Below are 13,401 nucleotides of genomic sequence, written 5' to 3' on the forward strand. Positions count from 1 at the left end.
TAACACTTATGTAGTAACCAAAAAAAGTGTTGAACAAATCAAAATATTTTTTAGATTCTTCAAAGTAGCCACCCTTTGCCTTGATGACAGCTTTGCACACTCCCTCTCTACCTTCCCCTCTCTACTTCTCACTCTCTACTGTCTCTCTCTTGCTCTCACCATATATCTCTCTCTTAACTGCCTCCTCTCTACCTTACTTTGACATTTTAGTCATTTAGCGACTTAGTGCATACATTTAACACTTTTTTCTCTCCGCACCTCCCTCTCTATCTCCCTCTCTCTCATATACCTTCCCTCTACCTCCCTCTCTATCTCCCTCTCTCTCATATACCTTCCCTCTACCTCCCTCTCTATCTCCCTCTCTCTCATATACCTTCCCTCTCTCTCTTGCTTTCTTTTATACTCTCGCTCGCGCTATCTTTTACATGTACTCCGTCCCTCCCTCTGCCTCTCTCTCCTCTGCCTCCCTTCCTCTCTTTCTCTTCCTCCCTCCCGGACTCCCTCCCTCCTTTGCCTCCCTCCCCTCTCTACATCTGAGCCAGAGTGACTGTCAGAGGGAACATAGCAGTTCATTCACTCCTCATCCGTAGCTCTTAGAGTATTCTCCCTTGACAGAGAGAGATACATACGTAGACAAGAAGAGAGTCGAAGAGAAAAAGGCACTCTTTAAAAGGACTTTAGGAGCCACGTTATTATCTTCATCACTCTTCCTCTACTCTCTTACTTTTTAACGAGACTAACATTTTCTGTATGCCTCTAGCAGACTTTCTGGGACTCTAAGGCAGACTCCTTATCCACCCGTTCCGCTTCCAACCCACCCAGTTTGGATTTGGGGAGTGAGCGGGCGGTAGGCGGGTGCCTCGGGGCGCCCAGCCCGTGTGTGTGGGCGCGACGGCGGTGGAGTGGGCGCGGGGGAACTGGAGCGCCAAGGGCGCGGCCGGGGCTCCCGAGGGCGAGGAGGCCGGGTCGGGGTCCGAAGTCGGGGCTGCAGGGTCTGGGCATGGTGGCGGCGGCGCCATGCTGAACATGGTGTGGGAGACTGAGGGGCTGCAGACGGTGGGCATCGTGGTGCTGGTGTGTGCCTCGCTCAAACTGCTGCACCTGCTGGGGCTCATCAACTTCTCCGAGGGTAAGAGAGAGATGGATAGAAAGGAGAGAGACAGCGATGGAAAACAAAGAGAGTGAGGGGCTTTGAATTGTAGTATACGCGAGAGATATTTGTCCATTGGTGGCTCTCCTAACTTGATTATTATGTGTTATTTTGGTATGTAATATGTTTTGTATTATATTGCTCCTTTCTTGCCAATGAAGCTTGTTTGATTTTGTTGTTGAGTGTCTGAGAGCAGTTTGGGAAACTTAAACTGGTGTTGCCAGCCACTATAAGACCGGGGTGGTCAACTACTGTGTAAGGGTGAATTTACATTAGTAATATATGCGTAGTGAAAACTATCCCTGTTCAACATCATTTGCAACTGTTCTGTTTACACTATCCTTACTTTAGCCTTGGATGTGGTGTGGCCAGCTATTAGCATACCGTAAATACCATAGTATATAGACAAACAAAATCTAAACCATATTGCACATAATGTTGCACACTTGATTAATGCAACGATTCGCAAATGTGTGGATATTTTAAAAGCCTTTAATTTTCAATTAAGAGCAAAAATGCTGTGTTCTGGTTTTAAGGTCATCTTTGCAGGGATGTAGTGTGGGACACGTGTAGTTTCATTACACTGTACCACTAAGAGGAGTATGTGGTTTAGATTTCTCTCACACTACCTCCGAAGCAGGGTTTCCGTTAGCCGGTAATTGATGGCTTTTGGCTCAAATAAAATAGTTGCCAGCCAAATTGATTAGGAGAAAAAACAATCCAAATTGCAGAATGCTTTTTATTCATTTATGTAAATACCAGTTGATGGATAAACATTTGATTGTCATTCTTATTGGTCTATAGGTTAATTAGCCAAATTTGGGGGAATTAAATTGGGGCGTGTGTATTTTCTTTAGTCCGTCATGTATCTTATTGATCACAGCATACAGAGCCTATTTTTAGCAGAAGATCACTGGCCAGACAGTGCTAGAGCTGCTGCAGCTTCTCTCCTCTGCTGGAGTGAAATGCGCAATAATTCTAAATGTGATTGCGTGTTAAACAGTTTTTATGGCCACGATTTTAAAAGAGCATCTATTTTTATTTCTCAACTGGTAATTGAAGCACGCCTCCCATTCGCCATTCGAGTGCATAGGCAACGGTAGGCTGTCAGCGCATCCCCCAACCGTCTTTGTATTGTGAGCTGGAGGCAGTATGCACTTAATTGTTTGAAACCTGAACATTTTACTTCATATTATGAGGCCTGTCTTACCTTGCTTCAAAGAAGTCTAGGCATAATCTGACCATAGAAACACGGGGGCAATTATTTAAAAAATACTTCCTCATATGCCATTGAAACTATGCATTTCTCTCCTGTTGTATTTGTTTTCATATGAACTTTCTTTCATTGTCCAGAAGCCAAAGGCGCAATCATAGTCATATTAGCAGCCCATCCTAGTTGCATCTTTAGATTCACCCTCTAAGTTTCTAACTGAGATTTTTATCCATCACATATGGAGCTGCTCTCATCAGGTGCACTGTTTAGAGTTTTTGGCGAAATGTAATTTAGGAAAATGTTTGAAAATTGTTTTATTGGCTGCTTCATTACAGGAGTTGCATGTTCTGTTAAGATTAATTACCATAATCGTAATGTGATTTTTGTATTCTGAGCACCGTGTATTCTCCTGGGCAATTTAGCCAGCAACAATTTTATTTGGGATTACCGGCTAACGGAAACCCTGCTCCGGAGGTAGTGTGGGGAAACAACCCTCAAAGAGATTTTAATCTAGATTTGTCTCTTTATGCTACAAAAGTATATTTCCTGGGACTATCATGTGTCGTGTAAAGAGCGCATTAAGAGATACCGAATTAGCTGAGGAAGATACGGGAGCTGGAGGCTTAGTCAACTCAGACATACTGTAATTTATCTCCAGTTGTGGTTAATATTGGCCTACAGGTCAAGAGTGCCTCTTGAATTTAAGTCGTTCTGCGTTTTCGGTTCATTAAAACATTTTGATATTTTCAAGGAAAATTGTGGGAGGGATTATTTTTCTTGGTGCGTGTGTACTGTATATGCGCTTGTGTAGTCATCGCTGTATTGCACTGTGTGCTTACATACGCAAGAAAGCGCCCTTCTCCTCTGTGCTGTAGTGTGTTGGCTAATCATAGGATGTGTGAATTACTATTATAAGCTCGGTACACATCTCATTTGGTGTACACAAGGGACATCATTGCCACTCAGATGTTACTAAGTAAGGGCAGACTGTTGAACTGAGCACAGAACGTGGCATGACTAAATAAACTGTTTAATTTGGCGGGAACAGTTGTCTAGTAGAAACGTTTAGTAAGCACTTTTAGTTTAGTTAAAGACCATCCGTCAGGCTATGGTTTGGTAAACACACTTTAGACCGTAGTTAAGACTATGAATCAAATGTTGGTGGGTCCTTGTATTCTCATTCACATGTACATAGGAAATAGTGATATGTTCATTAAAAGCTAAAAGGCTGTTTTCACTGTTTTGAGAGAGAGACTCAATTGCCGTTGCTTAATCAATATCCATTGTGGTCATATACAAACATGCTTTCAGTTACTCTCTTTTATTGTTCCTAAGAAGTTCTACAAGCAGATTCAAGTGTGTCTAATAATGTATATATTATTTTTTTTACGTCACAAGGGACACTAAATTAGGTTGATATACTGGAGGTAAATCTTTTGTCTATTTCTTTGAAAGACAATTGTCTTACTTTTCAGCAGTGGTCATTGTATCGATCTGTTGCTGTGGTGGTTGGATAAAGAAACTGTATCAACCTTCACAGTGTGTGGTATGAACCTGCGAAAACCAGATGATGTGGTCACTATCTCGTAAATCAGTTCACCCCAGCATAATCGCCTTGACAGGATGTCGGGTGGCAAAGCTTTTAGACCGCCTGACAGTTGGTCAATAACTACATTGACGTGTTACATCTCCAATCCAGTCATGTTTTGGAGTGGAATGGTGTTTAGGCAGTCTTGCAGATGTCTGGTATTTGGGGGTAGAAGTGATGGACTTATATTTTAGAAATTCACCATCACTTTTGTTCATTTTAGAATTCTTGTTCAAGGTACAGTTGTACAAAGAACAGTGTCTTTCTCTCCTTGGTGAAAGATAGATGCTTGTCCCTTCTCCTTTGCCACGCAGACTCAACCATAACCTGAAATTGATTAAACAAACTGAACATGTACTTCATACTTATTGGAATCATACTGGGAGTGTGCTCAGAAGTTCTCATTGCTGTCCATTACAGTGCCCCATAGGAACATCAGTTATGCCACAGTCCAGTAATAGTACTGTAGGCCTATATCTGTCATCCACAGATGCCCTAGCATACACTCACTGCCCAGTTTATTAGGTACACCACCCCGTTCATGTAAATGTATCACTCCTACTGACAGTGAGTCATGTCGCCGTGGCTATAAAGCAGGCGGACAGGCATCAAGGCATTCAGTTACTGTTCGACTGAACGTTAGAATGGGCAAAACGAGTGACCTAAGCAACTTTGAGCATGGTATGATCGTCTGTGCCAGGCGCGCCGGATCCAGTATCTCAGAAACGGCCGCCTTTCTGGGTTTTTCCACAAATGACAGTGTCTAGGGTTTACCGAGAATGGTGCGACCCAAACAACAAAAAACATCTAGTCAGCGGCAGTCCTGTGGGGGAAAACAGCTCATTGATGAGAGAAGTCGAAGGAGAATGGCAAGAATTGTTCAAGAGTGTCGTAATTACAACAGTGGTGTGCAAAACGACATCTCGGAAAGCACAATTCGTTGATCCTTGTCACGGATGGGCTATTGCAGCAGACAACCACACCGAGTTCCACTGCTATCAGCTAAAAACAGGAAGGGCGGCTCCAGTGGGCACGAATTCACCAACACTGGACAATTGAGGAGTGGAAAAACATTGCCTGGAACATGACAGCGAGTTCAATTTACTTGAGTGGTCTGCTCTGTCCCCAGAGCTCAACCCAATATAACATCTTTGGGATGAGATGGAACGGGCTGTTCGCAGCATGAATGTACCGCTGTCCAATCTGCAGTAACTGCGTGATGTTACCATGGACCAAAACCCCTGTGGAACGTTTCCGACACCTTGTAGAATGCCCCAAAGAATTCAGGCTGTTATGGAGGTAAAGGGGAGTTCGACCTGGTACTAGATGGGTGTACCTAATAAACTGGCCTATGTGAGTCTATATTCCCATTCATTACTATATTGGAGCTGGAAATGTCCCTTCCTGTCCAGCAGGAATCATGTACAGTATGACCCAGGGAGTTTTCCATTAGCATGCTCGGATCACTTCTGAGCAACACCAGGCAGTAAACCGGGTGCCATCTGCAAAACACACAATTTCTCCTATTGCACTTCCATGTTCTGGAAAGATTAACTTGAACATTGCATCAGGCACTGGCTGCCCCACTGGACCCAACACTGTGGATACTTTATACTTCTAGTTGTAATTCTAATTTGTGGTTGGCTAAACTATATTGTCTTCAAGGACAAGACGCGTCATAAAAAACGCTCTTTGTGTGCAGTACATCACCTGCTGGGTGTCGATGAACTTTGGCATCATTACTTTACGACATGAATGTCAGGAAATCCAGAAAATGTAAAGAAGTTTCTTCAAGTGAAGTTGCAAAAACCATCAAGCACTATTATATTTACATTTAAGTCATTTAGCAGACGCTCTTATCCAGAGCGACTTACAAATTGGTGCATTCACCTTATGATATCCAGTGGAACAAGCACTTTACAATAGTGCATCTAAATCTTTTAAGGGGGGGGGGGGTTAGAAGGATTACTTTATCCTATCCCAGGTATTCCTTAAAGAGGTGGGGTTTCAGGTGTCTCCGGAAGGTGGTGATTGACTCCGCTGTCCTTTCACTATGATGAAACTGGCTCTCAAGAGGATCGCCACAGGAAAGGAAGACCCAGAGTTACCTCTATTACAGAGGAAAGGTTCATTAGAGTTACCAGCCTCTGAAGCATTTATTTGGGCTGCAATTTCTAAGTTCACGTAACAGACACATCTCAACATCAACTGTTCTGAGGAGACTGCGTGACTCAGGCCTTCAGGGTCAAATTGCTGCGAAGAAACCTCTACTAAAGGACACCAATAAGAAGAAGAGACTTGCTTGGGCCAAGAAACACAAACAATGGACATGAGACTGGTGGAAATCTGTCCTTTCGGTCTGATTAGTCCAAATGTGAGATTTTTGGTTCCAACTACCGTGTCTTTGTGAGACGCAGAGTAGCTGAATGGATGATCTCCGCATGTGTGGTTCCCACGGTGAAGCATGGAGGAGGTGTGATAGTGTGGGGGTGCTTTGCTAGTGACACTGTGACTTATTTATTTTGAATTCAAGGCACACTTAATCAGCATTGCTACCACAGCATTCTTCAGTGATACGCCATCCCATCTGCTTTTCTTAGTGGGACTATCATTTGTTTTTCAACAGGACAATGACCCAACACACCCCCAGGCTGTGTAAGGGCTATTTGACCAAGAAGGAGAGTGATGAGTGCTGCATTAGATGACCTGGCCTTCACAATCACCTGACCTCCACCCAATTGAGATGGGATGAGTTGGACTGCAGAGTGAAGGAAAAGCAGCCAACAAGTGGTCAGCATATGTGGGAACTCCTTCAAGACTGATGAAAAAGCATTCCAGGTGAAGCTGCTTGAGAGAAGGCCAAGAGTGTGCAAAGCTGTCATCAAGGCAAAGGGTGGCTACTTTGAAGAATCTCTAATAGACAATATATTTGTTTAACACTTTTTTTAAATACTGCATGATTCCATCTGTGTTACTTCATAGTTTTGATGTCTTCACTATTATTCGACAATGTAGAAAAAAGTAAAACCCTTGAATGAGTAGGTGTGTCCAAACTTTTGACTGGTGTTGTATATGTTTTTTTTTAATCCAGCCTACCCGACCGCTCGGAGGCGTCCGCATCCTAAAGCACACAAAACTTGTTTTATATCACATTCCAATTATACAATTGGAGGGGGGACAAAAATGCAATTTCAGAATGTGAAAGTTGCACCCCTGATCATTACACAGGTGCACCTTGTGCTGGGGATAATGAAAGGCCACTCTAAAATGTGCATTTTTGCCTCGCAACACAATACCACCGATGTCTCAAGTTTTGAGGGAGCGTGCAATTGGAATTCTGACTGCAGAAATGTCCAGAGCTGTTGTCAGAGTATTGAATGCTTGTTTCTATACCATAAGCTGCCGCCTCAAATTATTTTTGAGAATTTGGCAGTACGTCCAACTAGCCTCACAACCGCAGACCACGTGTAACCACGCCAGCCCAGGACCTCCACATCAGGCTCCTTCACCTGTGGGATTGACTGAGGGGGTGCTGAGGTGTATTTCTGTCTGTAATGAAGCCCTTTTGTGGGGAAAACCTCATTCTGATTGGCTGGACCTGGCTCCCAAGTGGGTGGGCCTGCCCAATCATGTGAAATACATAGATTAGGGCCTAATGAATTTATTTCAATTGACTGATTTCCTTATATAAGCTGTAACTCAGTCAAATCTATGAAGTTGTTGTATGTTGCATTTTATATTTTTCAGTATATTTTCAATAACAAAAAATATTGTTTTTACAGCTGTTTGAAGCTGGTGAACCAAAACCGAAATGTACTTTCAGAAGTCATTCTACACTGAGCGAACAGTGTAGAATTTTAGCAAAGTCAGAACAGCTTTCACACTTTAACAACAGATGCCGCTCCGGTGGAAAAATCTATATGCGAATATTACAGCCAATCACAACACTGGCAGTTAAGTAATACAGTGAAACACTATTAATCCACTATTACTGCAGACATTCTGTATTATGGACCTTTTCTGAAATTACAAAGCAAAAATGTAAAACAACTTCTGTGTAGCACCTTTAACTCAATTGAAAATGTTGCTGTCAAGGACAATAGATGTACAGTAATATAGGTATATGGCCAATATACCACGGCTAAGCGCTGTTCTGTCGCACAACATGGGGTGTCTGGATACAGCCCTTAGCTGTGGTATATTGGCCATATACCACAAACCCCCGAGGTGCCTTATTGCTATTATAAACTGGTTATAAATGCAATTAGAATGTTTTGACATACCTGTGGTATACAGTCTGATATATCATGGCTTTTAGACAATCAGCATTCAGTGCTCGAACCACCCAGTTTTTTATAATAATAGTATATATACATAGCAACACATGCATATTGGTTCTCAATTAACTTACTATGCCAGGATACATTTGTATTTATTTTAAACAAATACACATCTAGGCCTATCTGTATGTAGTTGGGCAGAATTTCCCAACATCCAATTACTACAATGTGTGAATAGTGGATACACCTTGTTTAGCTAAGATTCATCGTTCATTTCTACACTCGAGCCAAAATCCACTTCCATTACACATAGGGACATTTAGTCAGCAGACTAAATTAGTCTTATTCATGTCATTATCATTCAGCATCACGGCCAAAATGACCAAAGGTCCAGTAAAAAAGAAACATGGCTTCCAGACATTTTCATTTCTTTGCTAACCTTGTCCTTTGGTGTCTTACATAACGTTAATGTTCTCTCTGCGGTTTGTTTTGGAGGCTGGGTTTTGAAAGGGGTCTGGCAGAGATGGTGCTTCACCCTTGGGCTTTCAGCAGAGTTTGCTAGTGGTGCCAATGCCCTGGTTTGGTCAACCTTTTGTTTTCACTGTAACCTTTTTACACTTGCAATTACAGCTCCTTGTACTCCCTGTACGTGTTTGCTGTTCTGGTACATATGACACAATATCTTTATCATGGGTCATTCTAAAACTATGAGAATTCAAAGGGTATTCTTGGTTGAATTTAATGCAATGTTTACTGTATAGTCAGTATGGATAGGTGTGTGTGTGTGTGTGTGTGTGTGTGTGTGTGTGTGTGTGTGTGTGTGTGTGTGTGTGTGTGTGTGTGTGTGTGTAACTCAACCAGCACTCACTTTTTACGTGGCATGCAGTTTCGTGTTGATTGACACGTTTATCAAAGTTAAGTGACCATGTGAGCTTTGGATCCTTTTGTTGCCTTAAGTAGTGTCCCTTTTAAATTACACCACATCGTTTCAGTATGTTGCCTCCTCTGACTGAAAGTATTGGACTGTAAGAAAATAACCTCAGCAAATCCTCTCCCTCTCTCAACCAAGTTACTTAAAGTTTATTTACATCTTTGCAAATGCCCATTAAAGTCTCAATTTACAACCTGGCTCGTCTGGCGTACTCTGTCATGTCTTGACACCTTCCTTAATAAAACAGAAATGTTATTTTCTACTGCCATAAAATCTCTACTTGTCTGTAAGGGGAAACCTCAGCACATCTGTTACATGCAAGATGATGATAAAGTGATGTCTATAGGCAGCGCTGGAGTGATTGACATGACCTTTCCCAGGGTGTCCTGACCCATGGTCCCCTCAGTTGTCTTTAGCGCTCATCAGTGGGAGGGGAACTTATTGAAACGGTCTGGACCGTCCCCGTCAATTAGGATTACAGTGGTACAGACAAAAAAAAGTAGCACCCTGCTGATCAATACTGATGAAAGTATCCCAGTTAATCAATTCTGACAGGGGAGAGTGACAGTGATGAGGTGAATTCGTTTTGGATGATTGTGACTCCTAAGGCCAATAACAGATTGGGCTACAGACAGATTTTGAAGTTGTAGGTGGTTAAATGACCTCGGTTTCAGAGCAATGGGGAAAACAGTAATGTATCTCCATAATGCCATTTGAATTCAGTGTGACCATGTAAGTCTCACAATGTTTGAGGTGTTAGACTGACTAATTTATTCAAGACCGTAAGGGCTTCGCAGTGTTGCCATGCATTAATGAATTCAAAACCTCTGCAGTTGTTATGCTTTTATGGCCCATATCACAGACTGTAAAATACTTATTAAATTAAACTATGGTTGTTGTGAAAAATGTATGAAGTATTATCTTATTTTTGTTTTCTCTTGAAACTTTTCCATTTTGTTTGAGGAGCTTTGAAGCTGACTGCCTGAGGCCTGAAGTAACCCATCCGTTATTTATTATTCAATCAAGACAATATAGGGAATACTGTCAATCAGCACTTTGATAACGTGAATTATCGAGTAAAATTTTTTTTTCTGTAATTATGCAGAGGAGGTAGGTGTTCTCATGCATTATGCAAAGGTTGATCAGATATTTATGAATACGTTTTTTTGTTTTGTTTTCCAGACGAATATCCCTGAATGTCAGAGTGTTTTGTCTGGCTTTGAAAGTCTTTAACCCATATGTTTTAAAGTCTGCACATAATGTTGTTGTGAGTGAGTTCATGCCATTTTAGTTTGAGTTGTGAAAGTGCTGACTGGTCTAAAGTCATTTCATTAAAGGGGATGCCACCGCCTCAGGGCACCACTGCCATTGCTTTATGTATGAAACAGTGAAAACTATCAGCCATACAGACGGGTTTGTAATTTGCCATAAGACTGATAAAAGGGACCATCCGTAACAAAGGAATCTGCAGTTTTATTGGATTGGATACATCATAGGCTACAACAATACCAGGGAGCTTTGTGGTATCAGCAAATGGGAATGCTCCCAATTAGAGATAGCTCTTTACAATTGAGTTATTTCGCAGACACTCTTAATCCAAGAAACTTACAGTAGTGCAGCATACATTTTCATTTTTTTACTGGTCCCCTGTGGGAATCGAACCCACAACCCTGGTGTTACAAGCGCCATGCTCTACCAACTGAGCCACACGGAACCACCTTTTCATAGAATTCTGCAGTGGCTTTGAAGTTTGCAGGATATAAATAATGTTGTCACACAACCACTGGCGTGGGCATGAATGGGGTGAACCCTTTCATTGCAAGTGAAAGCCTCTGCTGTGCTTTCACTTGCTGTAATCCGTCACAAAACCAATTGTAACTCAGTGCTGTTGATTTGTAATGGACAGGCTCCATGAGTTTAAGTTGTGAGACTCAATGAACCCCAACTCTGCATCGGTTTCCAAACATTGAACACATGGCAGTTGAGATTTTAGGGCTGATATACACTGCATTCGGAAAGTATTCAGACCCTTGACTTTTTCCACATTTTGTTACATTACAGCCTTTTTTTTTCAATAGATTCAATTGTTTTATTCCCCCTCATCAATCTACACACACTACCCCATAATGACAAAGAAAACGCAGGTTTTTAGAAATCTTTGCAAATGTATTAAAAACCAAAAACTGAAATATCACATTTACCCTTTACTCAGTACTTTGTTGAAGCACCTTTGGCAGCAATTACAGCCTCAAGTCTTCTTTGGTATGATGCTACAAGTTTGGCACACCTGTATTTGGGGAGTTTCTCCCATTCTTCTCTGCGGATCCTCCCAAGCTCTGTCAGGTTGGATGGGAAGCATCGCTACACGACTATTTTCAGGTCTCTCCAGAGATGGAGAGTTGGATTGGTTTCAAATCTGGGCTCTGGCTGGCCCACTCAAGGACATTCAGAGATTTGTCCCAAAGCCACTCCTGCATTGTCTTAGCTGTGTGCTTAGGGTCGTTGTCCTGTTGGAAGGTGAACCTTCTGCCCAGTCTGAGGTCCTGAAGGCTCTGGAGCAGGTTTTCATCAAGGATCTCTTTTCTCCGTTCATCTTTCCCTCGATCCTGACTAGTCTCCCAGTCCCTGCTACTGAAAAACATCCCCACAGCAAGATGCTGCCACCATCATGCTTCACCATAGGGATGGTATTGGCCAGGTGATGAGCGGTGCCTGGTCTTCTCCAGATGTGATGCTTTGCACTCAGGCCAAAGAGTTCAATTTTGGTTTAATCATACCAGATAATCTTGTTTCTCATGGTCTGAGAGTCCTTTAGGTGCTTGTTGGCAAACTCCTAGCGGGCTGTCATGTTTCTTTTACTGAGGAGTGTCTTCCGTCTGGCCACTCTACCATAAAGGCCTGATTGGCGGAGTGCTGCAGAGATGGTTGTCCTTCTGGAAGGTTTTCCCATCTCCAAAGAGGAACTGTGGAGCTCTGTCAGAGTGACCATCGGGTTCTTGGTCACCTCCCTGACCAAGGCCCTTCTGCCCTGATTGCTCAGTTTGATCAAATCAAATGTATGTATATAGCCCTTCTTACATCAGCTGATATCTCAAAGTGCTGTACAGAAACCTAGCCTAAAACCCCAAACAGCAAGCAATGCAGGTGTAGAAGCAATGTGGCTAGGAAAAACTCCCTAGAAAGGCCAAAACCTAGGAAGAAACCTAGAGAGGAACCAGGCTATGAGGCGTGGCCAAACCTCTTCTGGCTGTGCTGGGTAGAGATTATAACAGAACATGGCCAAGACGTTCAAATGTTCATAAATGACCAGCATGGTCAAAAAATAATAATCACAGTAGTTGTCGAGGGTGCAACAAGTCAGCACCTCGAGTAAATGTCTACCGCTCCTGCTGTCTCTAGAGAGTTAAAAACAGCGGGTCTGGGACAGGTAGCACGTCCAGTGAACAGGTCAGGGTTCCATAGCCGCAGGCAGAACAGTTGAAATTGGAGCAGCAGCACGGCCAGGTGGACTGGGGACAGCAAGGAGTCATCATGCCAGGTAGTCCTGAGGCATAGTCCTAGGGCTCAGGTCCTCTGAGAGAGAAAGAAAGAGAATTAGAGAGAGCATACCCTTATTCACACAGGACACCGGATAAGACAGGAGAAATCCTCCAGATATAACAGACTGACCCTAGCCCCCCGACACAAACTACTGCAGCATAAATACTGGAGGCGGAGACAGGAGGGGTCAGGAGACACTGTGGCCCCGTCCGATGATACCCACGGACATGGCCAAACAGGCAGGATATAACCCCACCCACTTTGCCAAAGCACAGCCCTCACACCACTAGAGGGATACCTTCAACCACCAACTTACCATCCTGAGACAAGGCCGAGTATAGCCCACAAAGATCTCCGCCATGGCACAACCCAAGGGAGGGCGCCAACCCAGACAGGAAGACCACGTCAGTGACTCAACCCACTCAAGTGACGCATCCCTCCTAGGGACGGCATGGAAGAGCGCCAGTGACTCAGCCCCTGTAATAGGGTTAAAGGCAGAGAATCTCAGTGGAGAGAGGGGAACCGGCCAGGCAGAGACAGCAAGGGCGGTTCGTTCCTCCAGAGCCTTTCCGTTCACCTTCACACTCCTGGGCCAGACTACACTCAATCATATGACCTTCTGAAGAGATGAGTCTTCGGTAAAGACTTAAAGGTTGAGACCGAGTCTGCGTCTCTCACATGGGTAGGCAGACCATTCCA

The 13,401-nt window shown here is 43.2% G+C and overlaps 1 protein-coding gene and 1 non-coding gene across 2 annotated transcripts in view; one reads left to right on the forward strand and one right to left on the reverse strand.

Annotated features, from left to right (window-relative positions):
- The window catches only part of kcnip4a (potassium voltage-gated channel interacting protein 4a), a 203,456-nt gene that overhangs the window by 131,121 nt on the left and 58,934 nt on the right, over nucleotides 1-13,401 (forward strand). The gene's annotated exons all lie outside the window — the stretch shown is intronic.
- trnat-ugu (transfer RNA threonine (anticodon UGU)) lies at nucleotides 10,803-10,878 on the reverse strand. Its single transcript has one exon. It is a non-coding gene; the product is annotated as a tRNA-Thr (tRNA).

The sequence above is a fragment of the Salmo trutta genome, chromosome 5 (genome assembly GCF_901001165.1).
Source record: "Salmo trutta chromosome 5, fSalTru1.1, whole genome shotgun sequence".
Lineage (NCBI taxonomy): Eukaryota > Metazoa > Chordata > Actinopteri > Salmoniformes > Salmonidae > Salmo > Salmo trutta.